Raw genomic sequence first — 22240 nt, forward strand, 5'->3', positions numbered from 1 at the left:
TCAATTATTACAGTGAATTATTCATTCCCGGGATTATTTGAATCATAATTATGATTTATTCATTTGCAGGGTTAACTGTTGAGAAGTCCTTTCAAAACAGGAGGGATGGGAAAGCTCCCGAGGTTTCTAAGAGGACACACAGGGCATGTCTACCTCACCGTGATGGAGCTCACCCCATGCTGGGTTTGAAGGAGCAAGCTTCAGTCAGCAGAGCAGAGTCAGCGTGGAGCTCCAGCACGGTTTGCAGGACCCTTTTCCAGCCCACATGGACATTCCATGCTGCCACAGCTCTGGGCTTCCCGTTACCTGGGCGAGCAGGGCTCCAGAGAGCTGAGATGCTCCGTGCATCCCATCCCTTCCCAGTCTGCTCACCTCCTGCCACAGCCCAACTCCGAGCAGGCACTCAGGCTGCTCTGCACCACCTGTGCTTGCTCCTGACAGCCCTCCAGAAGCCGCTGTCCTTCCTTTGGTGTGCTCACAGTGCCCCTTAGGCTGGGTATTAAAGCCAGAAGCCCTTGCAATGTGCAAGTAAACTCTTTCTAGCACGCAGCCTGTTCCCGAGCCGCTCTGCACCGCGGTGCCTGGGCAGCCACACCCCTCACTTCTATATTAAGAGGCAATGCCAGCTGCCACAATTCAGCCTCCGTGCAGATCCTGCTGGGCCAGCAGCTCCCGATGGCACACAATTTGCAGAGCTGGAGGCGAGGAAGACCCGGAGATGTGAGGAGGGACAAGAGCAGCGTTCCCGAAAGCCGCACTGCCGCATCCTAATACTCCCTGGAGAGAGATTTGGGGGCTGGCTCTGAATCCAACGCCACGAGTCCAGTGCCACCTCAGGGTGCCAGTAAACTTCTCTTTGAGGCAGTGGCTGTGATCACATCTCCAAGCTCAGGTATGACACCTTGCTGTGCTTCGAGTTTATGATGACCACATCCTCCTGCAGGCTGTATTGGTCACTGATGCCAAGGTGCACAAAAATCCCTTCACAGATTCATGGGGAGATTGTTCTGACTAGCACATGACACCCAGATCTGGGCTCTCATCCCACTCCAAAATCTGGAGGCACATTGCCCTCCCAGGCCTGGTCCATACAGGCACTGTCATCCTGCAGCACAGGAGTTCTGTTTCAACCATTCCCTTGGATGTCTTATGCACCCCCAAACGTGGCTCAGCATTCTGGGTAACACTGCCACCCTTTGGATTTCCTTTAGCTCCCTTTTGCAGGATTTTATGTGATCAGCACTGCAGCTGCCACAAAGTTGTGTCTGTGCAGCATTTTCTCAGGAAAGCCAAACCCACAGACCCCTCACTCCAAAACTAAGATATCCCAAGTGGGAATCTAGGTTTGAGGCTAGGGCATGCAAAACTTCTAAGCCACTTCCTCACCTCCCTGCATTTCCCAGTCACCCCATCGTCTCCTGAACTTTCCAATTCCTCCTCCGCAGCTCCTGTGCTACCCACTATCTTCTGCTTCCCACATTCAGGTACTTTCCCCAGTTATGGAGCTTCTCACCCCTCTAACCCTACTACAGTTTCTTCACTTGCTTGCAGCCCAGTAGAAAAATACTTTTCATATCCATTTTCCTAAACTCCTTTTGGGGCTGAAGGCTGCCCAGTAAGCACTGGAGATGTTGGCTGATCACCTGGGCATTCAGCAGAGCAGCTTGACATGCTTTGCTCATGTGACATCTTGTAACACTCTCCCCCATCAAACGAAGAACCAAGAACACCAAGCAACCTTCCATACCTGCAGTGTATTTTGGTGATTAATGCACCTCTGAAAACATCCATCAACACCTTAATGTGCAGCCTGGGAGGCACAACAGAACCTCCCACAGCCTGGAGGCCCTGGGGTAGGATTTATCTCCCAGGAGCCAAAATATTCCACACATCAAACAAATCTCTACAGTCTAAAAAGAGCAATAGACAGGGAAAATAAAGAAAAAAAAAAAAAAAAAAAAAAAGCAATAACTGGCAGAGCATCCCCATTTGAAATGGTAATTTACACTTACGCACAGTACCAATTACAGCCAGCTTCATACTTCCCTTCTTACTCAGAGCCATAAATCTATAAATGAGAGTGCTAAACAGGCGAGGGAAGCAGAACTAGCTTGAGCCCTGGAGCTGTTAGACATGCCACTCAGAAACAGTTGTTCTCCTGGTCTATTCTCTCACCAGAAAATGGGAGAAACCTGAAGGATGCTCATTAACATCCTTCCAGGCATCAGAGAATCAACTGCTATGGCATCAAATGTTCATGGCCAGATCCCTGGGTGCCTTCAGCCTCTTTATTCTAGTCCAAGTGAAGGCCTAGGTCTGAAACATTGCTCTGCATCTCACAGAATGTCACACTCAGGATAGGAAAGAACAGTGATTTCACTGAATATGGGCAATGAAACCTTGCCTTTCCCATTTGTGTTGCACTCCAAGAGGAAAAAAAATATTCTCAAAACAAAGAATTCTCAATTCGTGTAACTGCAGATCTCAAAGCTCCAGATGGCAACAAGGTGAGGCAGGTTGGGGCATCTAACAATACCCATGTATCCATCATGATGCAGTTTCATCCATCACCACAAGGAGCAGGGATAAAATATCCCAGTTTTCTCAAAATAGAAGTAATCCTGACGATTCTCTGATGGGAAAACATCCATCCCAGTCCTAGAATCATAGAATGGCCAGGGTTGGAAGGGATCTTAAAGACCATCTTATTCCAACCCCCTGCCGTGGGCAGGGACACCTTGCCCTAGTCCAGGTTGCTCAGAGCCCCATGCAGCCTGGCCTTGAGCAGTCTCTATCCTGCCCTTTGAAAAGGGTTCTTGTGCCACTGCTGACTGATGGAGGAAGAATTGCGCTTCCATGAAGTGAAGGTGGCAGTCCTATTCCCTGGACCAACCCGGACTGTTCCTGGAATACTGCCTTTCCTGTGTGTTGAATGACAGTGTGTTGAATGTTGTTCTTGCACTGGCAAAAATATATCATAGTGTAACTAAAGATTTTGTCACAGTACTGGGATAAAGGGAGGGGGGAAAGACAAAACAGGCTCTACCAGAAACTTTCACACAAGTGTTTCCTAGCTTTCAAGTACTTCTGTTAACCTAAAGTGCCTTTAATACTGTCTTTGTCTTGTCTTTTCCCCCAAAATTCTATCTACAGATGAGTAACTTTTAAACCGCTATTTTTAAATCCCTTAAGTATTTCCCATGTAAATATGTTGGGATTTTTTCAGATGCCTTTTCACAGAGAGACACTAGATGTATTTCAGGGACTTCAGGTTTCTGTTTATCACAGGAGGAAAAACATTCTGTCCTGCCAGAGTCTTTAGGTTCACAACACAACCCTGTGCTGTGTGAGCAAATGAATGAGTGTGACAGAAAATGACTGCAGTGTGCAGACACAACACCAGGGAAAGGTGGAGGGTTTCACAACTCTTTGCTAGGCAGCTTAAAATGACTGAGGTGGACAAATACTCTGTCAGGTTCTGCAGCATCAGCTGCAACTGCTTTGACCGCTCTGTTCAGGCTTAAGCTGGACTTCGTCCTCTCTTGGGTTTGTTTAACCCCTTTTGCCCTTTCCCTTCCCATTTAGTTTCCATTCTTTAATTTATTTTCATCCTACAGGCCCTGAGCTGTAGGTCCCAAGTGTTTATCCTTCCCTCCTGTGCCTCGACTTCTGCCCATGTCCCATCCTCCTCCCATTTTCTACCTTCTCCCAGCCTTTTCAGTTCACTGTTCTATCCTTCCTTGTTTCCCAGTCCCTTCTGCTCCTAAATCCTTTTATTTAACTCTGGCTCACACCAAAACCCACTTCCATGCAAGAGGAAGGCATTATTTCCAAAATTACAAGTGATTCTTGAGAATTCTGCTCTGGCATTTGGTCCCTCTACATCTGGGTGCCCTCCCTGTGCTTCCAAACGTACAGTGAGGAAAATTATTTTAGCCCAAGTACAGAATGCCCTTGCAGGGAGTCCTGGCTAAGAGCGGGTTATACATGCTGCCAGTGACACCTCTGATGTTTTTAGCTGCTGGTGCAATGTTTTTTAAGTGGTCCAGCAAATGGTCAGTGCCTTACATCCTGTGTAAAGGTATGTGGAAGGAGAAAGCTTCTGCTTCTTTAAGGTAACCTGATCAAGGACCCTTTCAGTGCAAAGAGAGACTCTTGACAAGGACCTGGAGTGACAGGACAAGGGGGAATGGCTTCACACTGACAGAGAGGAGGTTTAGATTGAATATTAGGAAGAAATTGTTCCCTGTGAGGGTGGTGAGGCCCTGGCACAGGTTGCCCAGAGAAGCTGTGGCTGCCCCATTCCTGGCAGTGTCCAGGGCCAGGTTGGATGGGGCTCTGAGCAACCTGAGATAGTGGAAGGTGTCCCTGCCCATGGCAGGGGAGTGGAACAAGATGAGCTTTAATGCCCCTTCCAACCCAAACCATTCTTTGAATCTATGAAAGGTGATAATAAAGGGAAAAATAGAAAGAAAAACACAGAGAGAGACACAAAGGGATAACAGAGAAATAACAAACACCAGAATTCTTCAGTCACTAATTGCAGTGGATAAGATGGGCACAACAAGAGGAACAGGGGGAGTTGTGACAATTGAGGTGGGCTTGCAAAACTTGTTAGAGAGAGTTTAGGAGCTTCTGGCCACTTACAGCATCCCTTAACAACCATCCCTGAGAGCTTGGGGTCAGCCAGTGAAACTTCCATTGAGGGCACCTCTACAGTCACATGCACTTGCAGCCTGTTTAAACCTTATTAAAAAGATAAACAAAACCAAAACAGGCAGACAAAACCCAGGAGAAAATCAACCAACAACAGCAAAAGAACACCTCAGCTGTGGAAATTTATTACATTTAAATTTGTTAGTCGTTACAAGTTCTAACAGGCTGTTAGATGCTGCCTGGATCGTAACAAAACTCACTTTGTTTTATGCCACCACTGCATGTCACTGTTGAGAGGGAACAATAAACAAAGATTTTAGTGAGATCTGTACTGCTCTGATGTGAAGGGAACTCAGTCTGCAAGGGAAGCTCCCATCCCGTGTGTGTCATGCATCCATCCTGCCCCATACACAGTGCCACGCACAAAGACCCTCCCGCCTCCCATATTTCCATTTATCCTCCCAAATGCAGGTCAGTCTGTCTGTCTGTCTCTGTAAAGATCATCTTTGCATTGTCCTCAGCAGGCAGTCTTATGGGGAGCGCAGGCATTGGCCTGAGCAGGCGCACACAAGAGGGAAAGCAGAAGGGAATGCTGCTCCCTGGAGCCACACAGCTCTTCCCACCTGCTCTCCCTGTCCCCAGTCCCAGCCACGAGGAGGAGGGAAAGGATTTGGCCTTTCTGTAACTTCAAATTGCCCTTCACAGGGATTTCTGTTCACCCCTGGAATGGAATGATGAGACTTCCAGAGGTCATCTGGCTAAAAAAGGGTCATGTCCCCACCCATGAGGACACAGCTGGCAGCACCGTGTTCCTTCTCTCACCTCAGGCTGCCCCTCCCTTCATCCCATTCTGTGACTTTTGTGCCTTCCCATTTCCCCAGTGACTTGCCTGCAGTCATGAAGAGCCCTGGAGCAGCTCTCAGTCTGCCACCTGTTATCCCATCCCTCCCTGCCAGGAGCAGCAGGTCTTGGCCAGCCAGAGCAGTCCCTCCCACTGATATGGGAACATCTGGTCTTCCCAGAGCTAAGAAATCCCCAGGGATTTCCATAGTAAAGCTCTGACAAGTCTCTAAAGAAATACACGTTAAAAAAAAAAAAATGCATTGAGTAAATTTCTTCAAGGATGGCAAGAAGCGCACCATGACGTCAGAATAGCCTCCCTGCCAAATTTTCTGGTTCTGCTCAAAAAGTAGGAGAGCTTTGTAGCAAAATGAGTGTAATAATGTCTGACAGGCAGAGCAAAACATTTTCCACCAACTTTGTTTCAGAGACAGCCAAATTTTATTTTTTTCCCCTGGTTTGTTTTAGCAGAAGCTTTCCAAATAAAAACAAACAAGCAAATTAGCTCAGAGGTAGACAAGCAACATGAAAAGAATCTTATTTGAGCAGTCTTTAAGATCAACAAGAAACCTTCCAGCTGGGGCAGAGAGGGCCAGACTCCTCGAAGATAACAGTAGTATGATCATGGAGTGACAGTATTTTGGGATTGTTATTATAGAATATAAACCAAATAGACACCAAACTCAATTAAAGCTCAACTTGATGCACAAAAAGCAGTACCAGACTAAATCCATTCACACAGCCCTCCTACTTTCTTGGCTATAAAGGGCAGAAATAACTTCCCCTCTTCTTGACCAAGGGAACATGAAGTCAATCTTCAAATAGCAATAAAAAACAGATGTAAGATCAGCTTTGTACCATAAGCCATCTCCTCCCCTGCATGAAACTTGCTGAAAATCAGTGGGGCATTGCAGAGAAGCTGAATGAAAACCGTAAGAGCCACAGATAAGGTGAGGATGAAAAATATCTGACAGAAATCACCCATGCAAAATCATCTGTGTCTGCTCCTGGACTTTCTGGAAACCACTGGAGAGCCACAATTCCTGATTCTTTCAGTCTGAATCAGATTTCAGGGCAAGAGGAACTGGCTCCATAAGTAAACAGGCAAAAAAAAGGAAAGCTAATACATAAATGACCACATTGCTCAGTGAGGTAAGGGAAGGTAAAGAAAAAGGACAAGAAAAAGTCTGAGGTGTTCACTGATTTTTGGGGGTTTTTTCTTTAGTCATTCCCAGCAATGTTGCCTCCCTCGTTTTATCAGGAATGCAGTGTTGCCTCATCCCTAAATGTCCATTATCTAGGAAACAAAAACCATTGCACTTCCCTGGCTGTGTCCTGTGCTACAACTTAGTGGTATCTGAGCAGTGTGTTAAACTGCAATGGAAGAGAGCTATACTGCAAGTTTGTCTGATATGAGATGTCCAATTTTAGTTTTGTCCCGGATTTGGAGCTCAGCAGTCACAGTTTTAAGCACTAGATGCAGTTTCAAGCCTTCTGTGTTAGTCCTGGAAGCAGATCCGGGAAAGCTTTGCTGTAAAACTTCTTTGAGAGCAAGGGTTTCCAAGGAAAGGGTGTTTTCCCCAAGCTCCAGCTGCTGCTTGCAGAACATATCTGCAGCACCAACATATATTTACCCCACTGGGATGTGACCAACCTGGGGCATGCAGGAAAGGCTCCTCAAAAGGGGAAGAGTTTCAGGATCACCAAGAGCCAAGGAAAAAAGCCCTCTTAGTGCCGGTATCAAACTACAGACGTGTAGCTGGCACCTAACACCAGATTAAAGCAAGTATTTGAGCTCTGTGCACAGCCCAAAGCAGTGAATCACGCTCTTTCCATGGCATCTCTCCTATTAGATCTGTCTTATCCACTTATATCCAACAGTTCCTGATGGCTGCCAAGCCAGGCCTTGGCTCTTGGGAGGAGGAACAACAGCAGCACCACTTTTATTTTTCCTTTTTAAAAACCCCACCCTGAACAGGCACAAACCTTCCTGAACCACCCTTTGGAGTTCAATGAGAAATCCATAAAATTAACTTTTTATAGCATTGCCAGGTCAAGGCTTGCTGTGAAGATGTCAGCACCCAATGGACTGTGACTGTAAGGAGCAAATATTACACAATCTTGGACTCAGGAGAAGCCTTTCATAGTAACTTAGGTACTGTTGGAGGGACAGGCACAGGAGCAGTTTTCCTCAGCTGGTGGAATCCCTCTGACCTCCTGTGGGATCACTGGGAGGGAACCTGGAATGTCAGTGGAGCCAGGCTCTGACTCTGCTGAAGGCTTTTCTGATGAACACTCCTGCAAAATGCTGTTCCAGCACAGGGGTCAAACAAAATTCCTTAATTGTAATATTGATGCTCACTTCTTTAGAAAGAAAGGAGTGGGAACAGCTCCCTCAGCTCTCTTTCCCAAAACTGAAGAAATTTTAACTTTTTACTCTAATAACCAGAACTATAAAAGCCTTTTTCCTCTCAAAATATTGAACATCTCTTTAATAACATGTAATGAAGAGGATGTGGTTGAATAACGCAATTCTTTTGCCCCAGTTCTAATACTTTTTTTTTTTTTATAGTGCTCATCTAAGTCACTAAAAGGAATTAATATTTTATTGCTTTCTATGAAAAATGCATAATGCCTTTCCCATAGCAAGGTTTCAAACTCCAGTTGCTTCACTTCAGACTCGTATTTCTTTCTGATTTTGCTCTTGCTGAAGACAATAAACCTCTGTGGGAAAACACCTAAATTATTTGTTAAAAGATGAAGGGGAGCCTTAAATTTATCATGGAAGCTGTTTTTGAATTTGAGCCATTAAGCTACTATCATGTTTCAGTTCCACAGCCCTGAAAACCCAGAAATTTCAGTTCCTGTTTGTACACATCATCATCTAACAAACCCTTTCTAGAGCTCTGCTTTGAGTAGCCCCTGATTTTTAGGAAAAGCTTTCTGTACAACAAATATAATCCCAACCTTTTCCCGTTATATATCCCTGCCTGTGTGATGGTCCAGTCAAACCCTTGGAACCAAAATATTTGCAAGTAAGGCTTTATCAGACTGTCAGTTAAGCAAACATAATTGAACTGACAGGTCTGTGAAATCAAAACTATTGCTGGCATCTTGGTGTTGGAGGGAAACCTTGCTTGAATTTAAGAAGAGCTTAAGCATCCCTAAAGCAGCCAGATTCACTGCCAGACATCTAAAAATAAATGAAGTATTCTGGGCTTTTACAAAGCAAACAAAACCCCTCTTATTTCCCAGTAGGTTCTCAGGAGCAGCTTCTCTAGGATTTTTCCCAAGGGAACCATTTCAGCTAAGGACAGTGATCCCAATCCTGCAGCTTTTTACCCTGCTGAGAAGTGCTCTTTCAGCCATTTTAGCATAACTAGCACCTAGCGTGAGGAATGGATTGACTAAATGATCAGGAAATGTGGAATTCTGAACTTCAGATCATTTGTGGAGACATTTCTATTAATATTTAAGAATAATAATTAAAAAAAAAAAAAAAACACCACAGATCAGCTCAGGACAGAAATAGCATTAACTGCACTTCATTTTGTCAGGCATTTTGAGCTGTCATCGGAGCCAGCTATTGGAATGGAGCCTTAAAGATCACATCTATTTTTGTAAGCCCAAAATGACCAATAATTCTGCAAATGCTGAGCTCTTTGCAGCACCTGAGGCTGTTGAGATCATTGTAGCCCAGTAAAACACTCTGTGTGTGCTCCCAAACAATGTGTGAGGGAGGTTACATGAGAAAAATATTTCCCAAGCCTTCAGAGGAAGGCTCTTGCACGGATTTCTTTCTCTGCAGCCAACCAGTGCTCTCTCCCAAGCACATCCCCCAGGAACACTGGAAGGATCAGGCTGCTTTCCACTCCAGTGGGCCCCTTTGGCAGATGTTTCTGCAAAGGTAATGTTCTGAAAGAGGAACTCCAGGCTCCCTGTACAGGCAACACTGGCCTGAGAGTCATTCCTGCGCCTGTATTATTAGAAGGACATCAATGCTACTGAAAACCCATTTAATGGATTTGTTTCAGCATTCCTTCAATTACATACAAGCCCAGCCAGCTTACCCTGGCACATTCAGAGGTTTCTGTGGCCATGCTGTTCCTGCTTTGAGGAGATGTCTCTCATCTGCTGTTTGTCTCTGACCTATGGGGGAATTGCAGCTAGATCCAGCTGAGGCAGAGCGCTGCAGCAACAGAGCAACAGCAAACTGCTCAGCCCTCCAGCACCTGAAGGGAGCCTACAAAAAAGATACTGAGAGACTTTTTACAAGGAGATGGAGTGACAGGACAAAGGGGAATGGATTTAAACAGAGGAGGTTGAGATTGGTTATCAGGAAGAAATTGTTCCTTGTGAGGGTGGGGAGGCCCTGGCACAGGTTACCCAGAGAAGCTGTGGCTGCCCCATCCCTGGCAGTGTCCAAGGCCAGGCTGGATGGGGCTCAGAGCAACCTGGGATAGTGGAAGGTGTCCCTGCCCATGGCAGGGGATAGAAATGAGATGATCTTAAGGGTCTCTTTCCAACCAAAACCATTCCCTGGTTCTATGGCCATTCCTACCTCATATCAGATGAATTCACCTCTGACAGCCAAGGAAATGATAACCTGAAGGAACACCATGTGCTTGTCTTCCACTTTTTATCAGTTCACTGCACCAGAAATACCCCTGTGGAACTTCTAAGTGCTTGTCATTAAGGGGTTTGGTGCCTTATCTGTGCATTTCTTTCTTCCCCCATTCTCTCTGTCTGCTCCTAAGGAGAAAGAGAATTCAACAGTAGTTCTTTATAGGAACCATAAGGCTGAGCAACAGCCTCCTGGTGTCTTTCTGCTTTCCCCTTTCCCGGTGCCTGGCTTCCCAGGATGCTGCAGAAGGGAACAGGCAGGAAGGTGGCTGCTGTTCATCCCCATCTGACAGCTGCTCCTGAGTTTCCTCTGCGTAGATAACCAAGCATCACTCCCTCTATTCATCCTAGAGAGGGAGAAATGAAAAGCTTTCTTGGCATAAAATCTCAGCTGATGATGAGGCCCAGTAATACACATTTTCCATCAGAGAACTGTCCTCAGAAAATCCTCAGACAGCCTTGGTTAAAATGTAATTGCCAAATTTTTGCAAATAAAGATTTTGAAAGAACGTTTGTCTGATCCTCAATTTTAATTCACGGGAAGACAAGTGAAGGAGCCTCCAGTAAACAATCACTGTTTCTGAGCCCAAAGTGTTATTGATTATCCCTGGGTAAACATGCAGAAATGTGCTGGCAGTCATCAGGATTACATCAGGGTAACTGAGGTCCAAGGGACCCACAGGACACTGGGGATGACTTCTCACTTCCAGGATGGCAAATGTATGCAGAACTTGGTCCTGGATCACCAGAGAAAATGAATGTACTAGGACCTTCTAACAGACACAGGTTTAAATTTAAAATATGAACTTGACAGTTATTTAAGCTACAGCAGCTGCTCCTTTGAAGGGTATTAAAACAAGTAGAATTTGTGGCAAGAGAAAAAAACCTAAATATTTCTGAGGGACAGAATTTGTGTGCTCCAGAATCTTCTCAGAGGGTGGACTGCACATAAAGTCAGAGGCACAGACCGATATTGCAATTCAGATAATTGGGTGAGGAACAAAAAATGAGGGATTATCATGAAATGCATTTCTCTCTCTGCTCTTCCCAAGTGATTGCCATTACCTGCACCAGGGAATTCCATAATGAGTTCCAAGCACTACATGTTGCCAAATCATCTCATATTGATTTCTTAGGAAGCAAACCAATATCTGCACCTACTTTTTTTTCTTCTGTGCTTATTACAGAGGCACAGCACTTGATCTCAAGTTCAAAATCTTACTCCAGGCACAAAGAATGTTGCTTCCAGAGAAACTTGAAGTTATGTGTGAGCTCGTTATTCCATTTCCACGAGGAACTGCTGTGTTTGTGTGGCTTTGGTACATGTTGGAAAGACGAAGTTAATTTTCCAAACTAATCAAGATCACACTCTCTGATGTGCCTGACTGTGGACATTCAAAGTTAATGCACTTCTGAATCATTAATCCATTTTTTCAAAGGAACGAGGTGCACAGATCTTCCCAGCCTGACTGACATGAGAAGGAAACATTCTGCTGAATACAAAGATCTTCTGATCAAGTCACAAAGGAGGTAAAACACTTCACCACTAAAGTGACAGGAGGTGAATACCTGAGGCTTCGTGTAAAACAAAAGGTGCATTGAGCCTGAACGGTTCAGATGAAAGAATCCTTTCATTGCAGCGTAGTTTGGGTACAAATTGAGTAGGCTCTTTCTCAGAACAGAACCATCTTTTCTTTCTCTGTCACATTCAGTACGGAAAGTTTGGTGTCTGCAAGTCCCAGCTTTTTGAGGGTCTTCTTAAACAGAATGATTCTGTGTTTCAGTAGTGCCTTCCACCCAAACTTCTTGACTTACCTTTAGGATTTTTGTCAGATTCACCTTTACTCTGCCCAGATACGTGGGTAGTTATTAAAGCCAAATAAGTGCAGGCTTTGTACAAATCTTTAGGCACATTTGGGCATGTTTGCGTGCATGTTTGGTCGCAGGGCTGTGCTTATTTACAGAATTATCCCCTGGCTGTAGAAATACGTGTCCTTGTAAATTCATGCATGGCAATGTTCTTGAATCTTTTAGGGAGTTTTTGCATGATGCATCTGGAAATGCATCTTAAAAACTCTTGCATTCCCTATTTTTTTTTTTTCCATGGATAACCTTCCTGCTTTAGTGGTTTCAGATATTGGAGAACAGATGACCAATGCACAGCAAGAGCAGGAAAGAGGGCTTACCTTCAAGCAAACATTTCAGAGGCACTGTAGAGTAATGTGAATTTAACATCTGCTTTTCACTGTGAAGTTTCAAATATTTATTTCAAGAGAAATCAGGACTGGATGGCTCCAGAGACCGAGGTAAATTTGTTCTGTAATTTACTCACAGAGAACAGCTCAGTGAGCTTTAAATCAAGGCTTTAGAAGATGAGCAGCTTTATTTTTTGGTGCAGGGATGCTCAGCACCCTCCATAAGTCAGCTCACTTGGAATCTTCTCCAGACAAACTGCAAAACCCTAAATCTTTCCCTAAAAAGGGTATGGCTTTGGAACAGGCCCACCTTAGTGATGGGCCCCATTCCGTAGACAGGGAAGAGGCACAAGCTGAGTGCCCAAGGACACAAGGCCCCTCAGTGGCAGGGCTGAGGTTATCTTCAAGTTATCTCTGCTCAGTCCAGTGCTTTAATAGGCTGATATCCATGTGTGGCAACGTGCCACCCCTCTCTTGTCACAGAGAGCTGGTCATTCCTGGATACAGACAGAGGTTTGTGTCTTTCAAGTGGATTTGTTTCTGAGGAAGACTTATCCCAAAAACGCCTATCACTGATCCTTCCCTGCTCTTTCTCCACATCAAGTGCCCTATTCTCTTCCTGAAGATCCCCAGTTATCTGGCATCTGGCTGTCAGGAAGGGAGAATGGCAAAGTATTCAAAACCTACAAAAATCTTTCCCATCCGTTAGTGCAAGCAGGGACGTGAGGTATTAGGAGCGAGGTCCTGCCTTTAGAGGAAGATGCAAGGCTTTTCCCATATCACAGAGGACTCCTGCTCAGCCTCAGTCAGGAGCAATCCACCTGCAGTGAGCAGAGCAAGTGCTGAACCCACGGAACACAGGATCAGAGCCTGAGGCTCTTTAGAGGACAAACAAACCCATCCCAAGGCTCAGCTCCCGTTTCACCACAGCCGGATGGAAAGAAAGCAAAGCCTCTGAGTCTGCTGCGTTCCTCAGAGCCTCAGACACACTGGAGAGAGGGTGAGAGCACCAAGGAGAGGTTTGTAATTGAATTTCTGTTTATTTTGGTCCAAGGTTGAGGTCAATGCACAATGAGGAGGTTATCAGATGACTCATATTAGCCCGAGCACTGGGCTGGGATAAAGTTAGTGCTGTGCCTACTGGGAAGATGTGAGGTTGTCAGATGGCCAGGGTACAGCCTTATATAATTCATTTCTATTCCTGAAGTAATTTTCTTGACCAAGTCTGAGAAGGGAAAGAACATTCTTTTGTAGTGGCATGAGGGAGTGGGAATTCGGGCTTTATCCCTGATGTGCTCATCTGAATTGACAGGAAAACTCAGTATGAACATACATTACTTGCACTTTTCACATTCACCATGATAATAAGACATATGCAGTGATATCTGGGGGTTTTTGTACCTGAAGAACCACAGATGTACATTTCTAAGAAACATTTCCATGCTGTCTTGCCTAATTAATGGCATAAGCAGTAGGAGTAAGACAGAAACTTAAAGAACCTTTTTTTTTTTATGCTTCATTTAAATCCAAGGCAAAACCTCTGTATTTTCTCTGTGGCAACAGAATAGGACTCCTGGTTGTCAAGGGGGAGACACAAAATTAAAGAGATGACCCAGGCAGGAAGTCAAGGGAACACAAACCAGATGCTGTGCTCATCTATTTGAGCACAGGCCTATAGGAAAGCCAGTCAAAATGTTTTAGCCATGATTATCCATCCTTTTGGATGAAGCATAAAACACTCCTAAAGCACAAACAGCTATTTCAGGGAATCTTTAGAAGTAAACTGGAATGAGTTCAGTGGAGTGGCACCAAAATTGTCCAGCCTTGAGAGTTTGTCCTGTGAGGAGAAGCTGAGGCAGTAGAGCTTGATTACACTGAAAAGAAAACTTTGGGGACATGTTAAAGCCACCTTCCAATCCCTGACAGGCTTTTGCCAAGGCCAAAGAGCTTGGATTTCACATACCCAGCTACAGAACAATAGGTAATGATCCTAAATTGAAGCAAGAGGGGTTCTTACTGGACATAGAGGTGGAAAGGAAGGAAAAAAGGTATAGCAAAATATCAAAGCACAGGAACAGGCTGCCTAGAGGTGTCGTGGTGCTGGGCAGTCTATGGCCTTAAAGGTTTTCAAGACCCAACTTGACGCATTCCTGCACAACCTGGTCTCACTTCAGATATAATGCTACTTTGAGCAGCAGGCTGGACTATGGACATCCAGATATACTTGATTAATTTGAATAATTCTGTGATTCTGCCCTGTGGCCCTGAATTATGCCATAAAATGGTAGCAGCTCAGAGGCCTGCACAGCTCCGATTTGTTTTGTGTTTTGTGCAAACACATGGAAACTAATAAAGAATGGGATGTGGCTCCCTGTCTTCCAAGGAAAGGCAGAGGTCAGAGACCAAGGCCATGAGAGTGTTTCTTGAAACTATGCATCCATAGTGGAAGAGAGACTCTTGGCAAGGGTCTGGAGTGACAGGACAAGGGGCAATGGCTTCACACTGACAGAGAGGAGGTTTAGGTTGGATATTGGGAAGAAATTGTTCCCTGTGAGGGTGCTGAGGCCCTGGCACAGGTTGCCCAGGGAAGCTGTGGCTGCCCCATCCCTGGAAGTGTCCAAGGCCAGGTTGGATGGGGCTCTGAGCAACCTGAGGTAGTGGAAGGTGTCCCTGCTCATGGCAGGGTGTGGAACAAGATGATCCTTAAGACCCCTTCCAGCCCAAACCATTCCATGACTCTGATTCTATGAAAATCCCCTATTTTGGGAAAAAGTTAGGCTTTAGAGCTTTTGAAAGACAGGAAAAAAATCTGAGCCATTCAGTTTCTAAATAATTAACTCCCCTAACCCATTTTGCATGTCTTGATCTCCAATTTGAAGTCTGATAATCCTAAGGATCAGTGGAACAAAAGCCTTTTAATCTCTTCAAGAAGTATAGGTGCTAAATATAGATCCAGCTTAAACTATTAAAATATGATACGTCAATTCATTTGAAAAGCAACAAACCAATTAATCTTTATTTCTGCAGCTGTGGGCACATTTCTGTCTTCTTTAGCCACAGATTCCTGCAGAGCTTTTGTGGGGGGATGACTTAACACAAATGACAAGATATCATTTCCAAGGGCTCCTGTGTGACAAAAACTTCATCTACAAAAAGCCTTCAAGATTCAGACAGGCCAAGCCATGACTGATGTGACCTGGTGGCAGTTTGCCCTTGCAGGAGGATTCCCAGAGGTTCCCTACAGCCAACACTTCCATGATTTTTCAAAAGCTCCTCAACAGAACTCTGGCAACTCACTGGTCATATAAAAGTGCATAGAAAAATCATATTGAATAGACCTCTTAAAACTCTGCAGCCACTCTAGTTATCATCCTAATCATAAAAATCCTCTTCTCTACCACGTGAATTTTCCAACAGAAAGATGGGGAATCAAATCTGCATGGACAAGGATCAACTCTGGAGTCAAAGGACTGATACCTCCTCATGTACTCTGTGTTGAAGCGTCAAATACAAAAATTGCTGTGCATCTCAGCTTGAACAAAGGTCTCCTCTTTTGGCCCAACTTCCTAGCCCTCAATGAAAACCAAAAAAAATTTTAAAAAGCTATTTAGAAGTCTCCTGAGTATATCTGTTTTATACAGATTATGCTTCTTTTTTATTAACTTCAGATCAAAGCTCTTCACTCTTTAAGTAGGGAACCAAAGGGATCAGGTAAAGTAAATATCCTCTTCTCTGCTATTTCATGTACAAACACTGAGCTTCCAGGCTGGGAAGGCATGATTTAGTAGTTTCACTGCAAAAGAGAAATCTGCATTAATACCCTGATCTTCACATGGATGACTTTGCTCTTTCTCAATGTTTTTTTATAATGTGATGATTATATCTAACTAGAGAGGGCACATGGATTAGTTCCTGGGTTCAGTGCAGGAAGAACTAGATAAAGTCCCTCACCCATCATCATTAGGCATGTTATATGGACTATTCTATGTAAAAATAAAGTGAGTAGATACCTTGAGTCCCCATTAAAACATTTCCCAAAGGCAACATCCTAGCTATATTATGCTGTACAAACACTGCCAGAGATTTTTCCTGCCCAAGCCAGTCATTCAAATCCCACTCCGCTGAGCTCTGTCATACTCTTATTTTGTAACTTGTTTGCTGATGAGAAGTGCACAACCAGTTTTGCTCCCATCAGTTCTATTAAAAATAAATGTTTGATCCTGAGGTCAGACCAATATTTTTGTGCCAGCTCCCAACCTAAAGTGAACTTTCCTAGCAAAGGCAGAGAACTTTAAGACCAAAAGTCTATAATAAGAACTTTGATGAAATTTTACTCCACCAAGACCTACAGCTCTTCTCACCTAGAAGGATCTATACAACTGAGTATTTGTAAACTCATACCCTCACTGAGAGGTAAATCCAGGGAGCTGGATTTATTACTGGGGGTGGGGGAAAAATAATCCATTTCAGACATATTATCTGTTATCCAAGTATCTATTCCTCAACTTTTTACTGTTTTTATAATAATCTGCTAAGGATAGAGACTATTTACAAGAGCGTGTAGTCACAGGAGAAAAGGGAATGGCTTCAAACTGAAATTTAGATAGGATATGAGGAAGAAATTGTTCCCTGTGAGGGGGCTGAGGCCCTGGCACAGGTTGCCCAGAGAAGCTGTGGCTGCCCCATCCCTGGAAGTGTCCAAGGCCAGGCTGGATGGGGCTCTCAGCAGCCTGGTCTGGTGGAAGGTGTCCCTGCCCACAGCAGGCTTGGTTTATGTCAGTATAAACTGTATTTTACAATAATTGATCCTGTTGATATTAACATTTTTAGACCAATTTCCCAAACTCAATAGGAGGGTGTGTGAAGTTACCCTTTGTCTGAGAATCTCAAGGCACCAACCACTGACAGCCGAGCTCCCACAACTTTTCCTACCTGTGAGATGACAATGACTCCCCAGGAGCACTGATGGTCCCACAGAGGATACAATGGGCTCCTCTAAGCCACTATCAGCAGCACCTGAATCAAATCAGCCTTAGAAATCCTCCCTAGCCCACTCCTTGGCAGGTCCCATGCCAGCACATCTACAAACAGACCATAAAACACAGCTTTGGAGCAGCACCTCTGCTAAAACTGTCCAAGAACTGCTCTTTGCTCAAGTGCCACCTGATTTCTCTCTACCCAAGCAGCTGGCCTTGTCTCTCTGGCACAGCCACCACTGCCTGATTTCAACTAAATGCAACAGGAAGACATAAACCTCAGATAGAGCAAGTTTTCACAGAGGAGAGAAAGTCTGGAAATTCCCCTTCCAAAGGGAAAGAAACCTTCAGTGGTTGTTAACAAAGGAGAATCCTGACACAATTCATCCTCAGATGCCTGTGTAGGAAATAAGATGTGATCAGTTCCAGTGCTCACTTGTCTCCCAGTGCATGCCCTGGGTGTTTGCACACACATTCCTCAGGAAAATGTCGGGTTTGCAGTGGTTACACAAGGGCTGCTGAGCAGGGGAAGCAGCACAGAGCCTGCATCTTGATCCGTGTCTGAGAAATCCAGCAAAGGCTTTTCCTCTGGACTGGCCACATTTTAAGCCTGCTGGGAGCCTGTTTACGTGCTCTGTTCACATATTGGAAAGCGAGGAAGATGCATTTAGGGCTAAATCCCTGCCTGCCTATCTCACTGCATGTTCCTGGCTTTCATCAGGGGGTGAATATAGACAGAAGTAGGAAGTGGGAAGAGATACAGCTCAACTATTTAGAAAACAGAACTCTTCTCTGACGAATTATGCAGCTTTCCTCCATCATTGTCGAAAAGTACTTACAAGGAACAAGTGGGGGTTGCATTTCTCCAACTGCAAACACCTAAGGCTTTGGGAAGGCCTTGTTCCACAGGGGACAGACAAGGTGAAATCCCCTTCAGATTACAGGCACATATTGATTTCAAAGCTGTGGGAATGACTCCTGAAACACAGGATATCACTTGGAAATTTAATTTTTCTGTAGTAATAGGCTTAGTTTCTCATCTATAGGGTTGTTTAGGAGGGGAGAGAGGGGGAACTCCACTTTATTTTAAAATGGTCCAAATGAGATGTGGAAAAGTTTAACAAGGAAAAAAAATCAACTACAAAATTTAATGGAAAGCTGGGGAGAAAAGGGCACTTTTGCATGGAAGAAGAAAACAAAGAAACCAACCCTGCCATCAATGAATTCTGAAGCTCACGTAGAATTTCTTGATTGAGCACCTCTCTTCAGTATCTACCATAAGCCATCGTGCTGGAACTAAGGAGATTTGTCTGGAAGTTCAGCCAGGTGCCAGGTGCCTTAAACCTCCTGGATGGAAAAGCACTTCAACACTGAGCACCCCTAATTCGCAGCTCATCCCTCACAAATCTCAAGACAAGCAGCAGCTGAGGCAGAGCAGTCCCAGGGCGGTTTAAAGTGATTAAAAAGAAACACAAACAGCCACAGAGAAAAGAAAATCTCTTAAATTAAAGAGGATGGCTGATCAGCTCCTCCTCTCCAGCAAATCTGGTTTTCCTTGGAGGGTGCTGGAGAGCCCTTTGCAAGTGCAGTGCTTGTGCTGGCTTCAGGATGGCACAGCAGGCAAAGGAACTCCATCTCCTGGGTGAAATTTGGCTCCCTGTATCCCAAAGCTGTCTAAATTGTGGTCTAGAGATATCTTCAGGCTCTGTTCAGTCTGGTAACAGCTTTGGGTGAACACCATCCACACACAGAGATGGAGATGCCACTGTTTGGTTCCTGACCCCTTGGTTTCCCAGTGATCAATCACAATAACCACAGATTGGACTAGATGGATCTTTAAGGTCTCCTCCAACCTAAGCCATTCTTGATATGATTCCATGAAAAATTACCTAGTTTTGAGACTCTCCAAGGATGGAGATTTCACTGCCTCTTGGAGCTTTACTGACAGTGGACCACTCTCATGATGAAAACCTTTTTCCTTACATCACATCAGAGAAGATACAGGAGTCCTCACCACAGACCTGAAATTGCAGGCTCAGAACTTTTTACTTCCAACACAAGTAGATTTAGACTAGAGCTGTGCACAGCTGCAAGCCTGGACAGAAATCTAAAATTAATAATATCTTCTCTAATTTCAAACCTACCTTGAGACCCTCTCCTGCTCCAGGTCTCCAAAATAAGTTTCTGCCTGAAGACAGCACACTGGGGATTAAAAATGTTTAAAACCCCAAAATAATCAAAACTCCCTGATCACAAACCCTAAGAGAGAAAGTGAATATCCACATGTAATTTCATTTGCTGATTACCTCTTAACATCATCTTCTTGTGGGGGACTTCCATTTACCAGATGTCTGCTGGAAATACAATGCAGCAGAGGGGAAGTGGGACAGGAGGTTCATGGAAGAGAATTTCCTGGCACAGCTGGAAGGGAGCTGACCAGACAAGGCACCCAGAGAAGGACTGGTGGGAGATGTGAGGGTTGGAGGCTGTCTGGGACAGAGATCATGAGGTTTTGATTCTCTGAGAAGCAAGGAGGGCTGCCAGCAGAACTTCCACCCTGGATTTCCTGAGGTCAAACTTTGGCCTGTTTGGGATGACAGAGTCCCTAGGGAGGCAGTGTTGAAGGGCAAAGGAGACCAGGAAGGCTGGAAATTCTCCATGAACAAAATCCTACAGGTGCAGGAACATTCCCATGTGCCAAAAGATGACACACAGGGAAAGAAGACCAGCCTGGGTGAGCAGGGAGATTTAACTGGAGCTCAAGACAAAAAAAGGCTGCTCACCACCTTTGGAAGAAGGGGCAGCTGTGCCAAAGGACTACAAGGATGTGGTGGGGATCTGCAGGGAGAAAATTAGGTAGGTCAAAGCCCAGCAAGAACTTGATCTGCCTGCTGCTGTAAAAGACAGCAAGAACTGTTCTGCTACCAAACCTTCAGCCAAAGATACTGTGGGCCATCGAAAAATGTGCAATCTGACAACTGCCTTTTGAGGGGGCTTTTATTTCTGTTGTTTCATAGGGATGATAAAATCAACTTTAAAGGTGTTAGGAGCACAAGAGAACCATTCAAGGAAGAAAAAGACAAATCTCCAGGTTAGGAAGGAATTTAGGCAATGCAAAACTACTGGAGATGCAAAGCAGCAAGGCCTCTGTTTTGTGAACATTTCCTTAAGTCTTGCAAACATTGCAGTGCTTGGCTTTGTGCTTACTACACTTGCACTGCACTAGCCTGGTTGAACTGCTGCCTTGCATTCACCTAAACTCGCAGTGACCTCCAAACATTGGTGTCCCTTTTGGCAACCAGGGGACTCCCCCAGTTGGCTGCTGAGAGTTCCCACTCTGGCAGCCCTATACAAAGGAATGGATTTACCTTCTTTTCCAGTGGGATCTTTCACCCCTGAGAGCTGGCTTGAGGCTGTTCATTCAGCTGTGCAGCATCCAACTGAGAACAGCAGTTTTTCACGGAGTCCTGAGCCTTACCCAGCTCTGAAGTGCCTCATTTTCAAGAACAGCATAGGTTTTTCTCACCCAAAACCTCCTGGGGCTCCTGCTGTGGAGAAAGGAATCAGGAACCCCCTGCCTTTCCTCTGGACATAAGCCATAAGGCTTGCTCTAGAGCCACACTCTGCAGGAGCCAGAGGACTTCAAGCCTTGGGGCTGGGTGGAAGCAAATTCTACAAAAATCAATAATTCCTTCTAAAAATTCTCAGCCTTATTGACAATAAAATGAAATGTCCTTGCCTGTGGGCTCCAGAGGCATTTCACTCAACCTTGAAACAAACTCTCCTTAAATTCTAAAACTGATTCAGGCAGATGTTGATTTGTACATTCCCTTAACCTCCCTGCCCCCATAACCTTACTTTCAAAGCTGAGGACCACCCAATATTCCCACCTCAAATGGAGACAAACCTTTTCCTGCCCTTTTTATTATTTAAGCAGTGATGTATTTTCATGGTTTTGTTTTTGTTTTTTTTTTTCCACAGGCAGTGTCTTGCATAAAACATCTATTCTTTAAGTGGAGAGGACAAGGAGATCTGGTTGCTTTGTGGTTTGCTTTTCTTTTCATTCTCATTGCCAAAAATAGTTGTTAGTTTGTACTCCAGATATCACTTCTAAAATGCTGCTTATATAGCCATGACAATGAAGATCCATATCATTAGTTTGGTAAATCAGGCTTCTTCAGAAAGGCTGGGGAATCAATTAAAAACTGTGTGAACTAAAGGATTATAATTACAGAAATCACATGAAATAAACCAAGTAAGCAGTGTCTATTCAGAGATCGATCAGAATTTCTCCTCTCTGTTATGTGTTCAGACTGAAAATGAATGAAGGCTCCAATGGCTGCTTGATTGCAGGATGATTACAAGAGATCAATAGGACAAGACTATGAAGGCAGTTAAGAAAATCCTTTGAATGAAAAGAAACTAAGAAGAAAAAAATGGTTACTTGACCTTGCCTAAGAAAATGAAGTCGAAAATGAAGTTGTCTAAGAAGTTGAAGTTGATTGCTTCTTTAGTTTCCCAAGAGGGAAAAATATAAAGGAGAGAAATTTCTAAGCTAAAAGACAGTCCTGGCTTAAGAAGAACATATGGTCTTGTTTATCTACACTCCCCAAGGAAAGCTGTGGGTTGAAAACTGGGGAGAAATTTCTAAGGATCAGAACTATGAAGTTCTGGAACAGTCTTCCACGAGCAGGGGGCAAAAGAGCCCTTTTTGACACAGAGCTTGAGTGGTTCTTCTATTGGAGGATTTATGGGCTGTGTGCACTGTGCGTGCATGAGAAATTACCCTAAACAGCATTATGGAAAACTGCTACAGATCAGAGGTATGAAACACTTGCACAGGCCTTATTATTATTTATATTACATTTATTGATCAAAGCTTACTGAATCTTTCCTGTTCTTAGTAATCTTTTTGAGGTGATGAAATCACCCAAGTCAAAAAAGCCAAGA

Source organism: Corvus moneduloides, chromosome 4 (assembly GCF_009650955.1).
Source record: "Corvus moneduloides isolate bCorMon1 chromosome 4, bCorMon1.pri, whole genome shotgun sequence".
Classification (NCBI taxonomy): domain Eukaryota; kingdom Metazoa; phylum Chordata; class Aves; order Passeriformes; family Corvidae; genus Corvus; species Corvus moneduloides.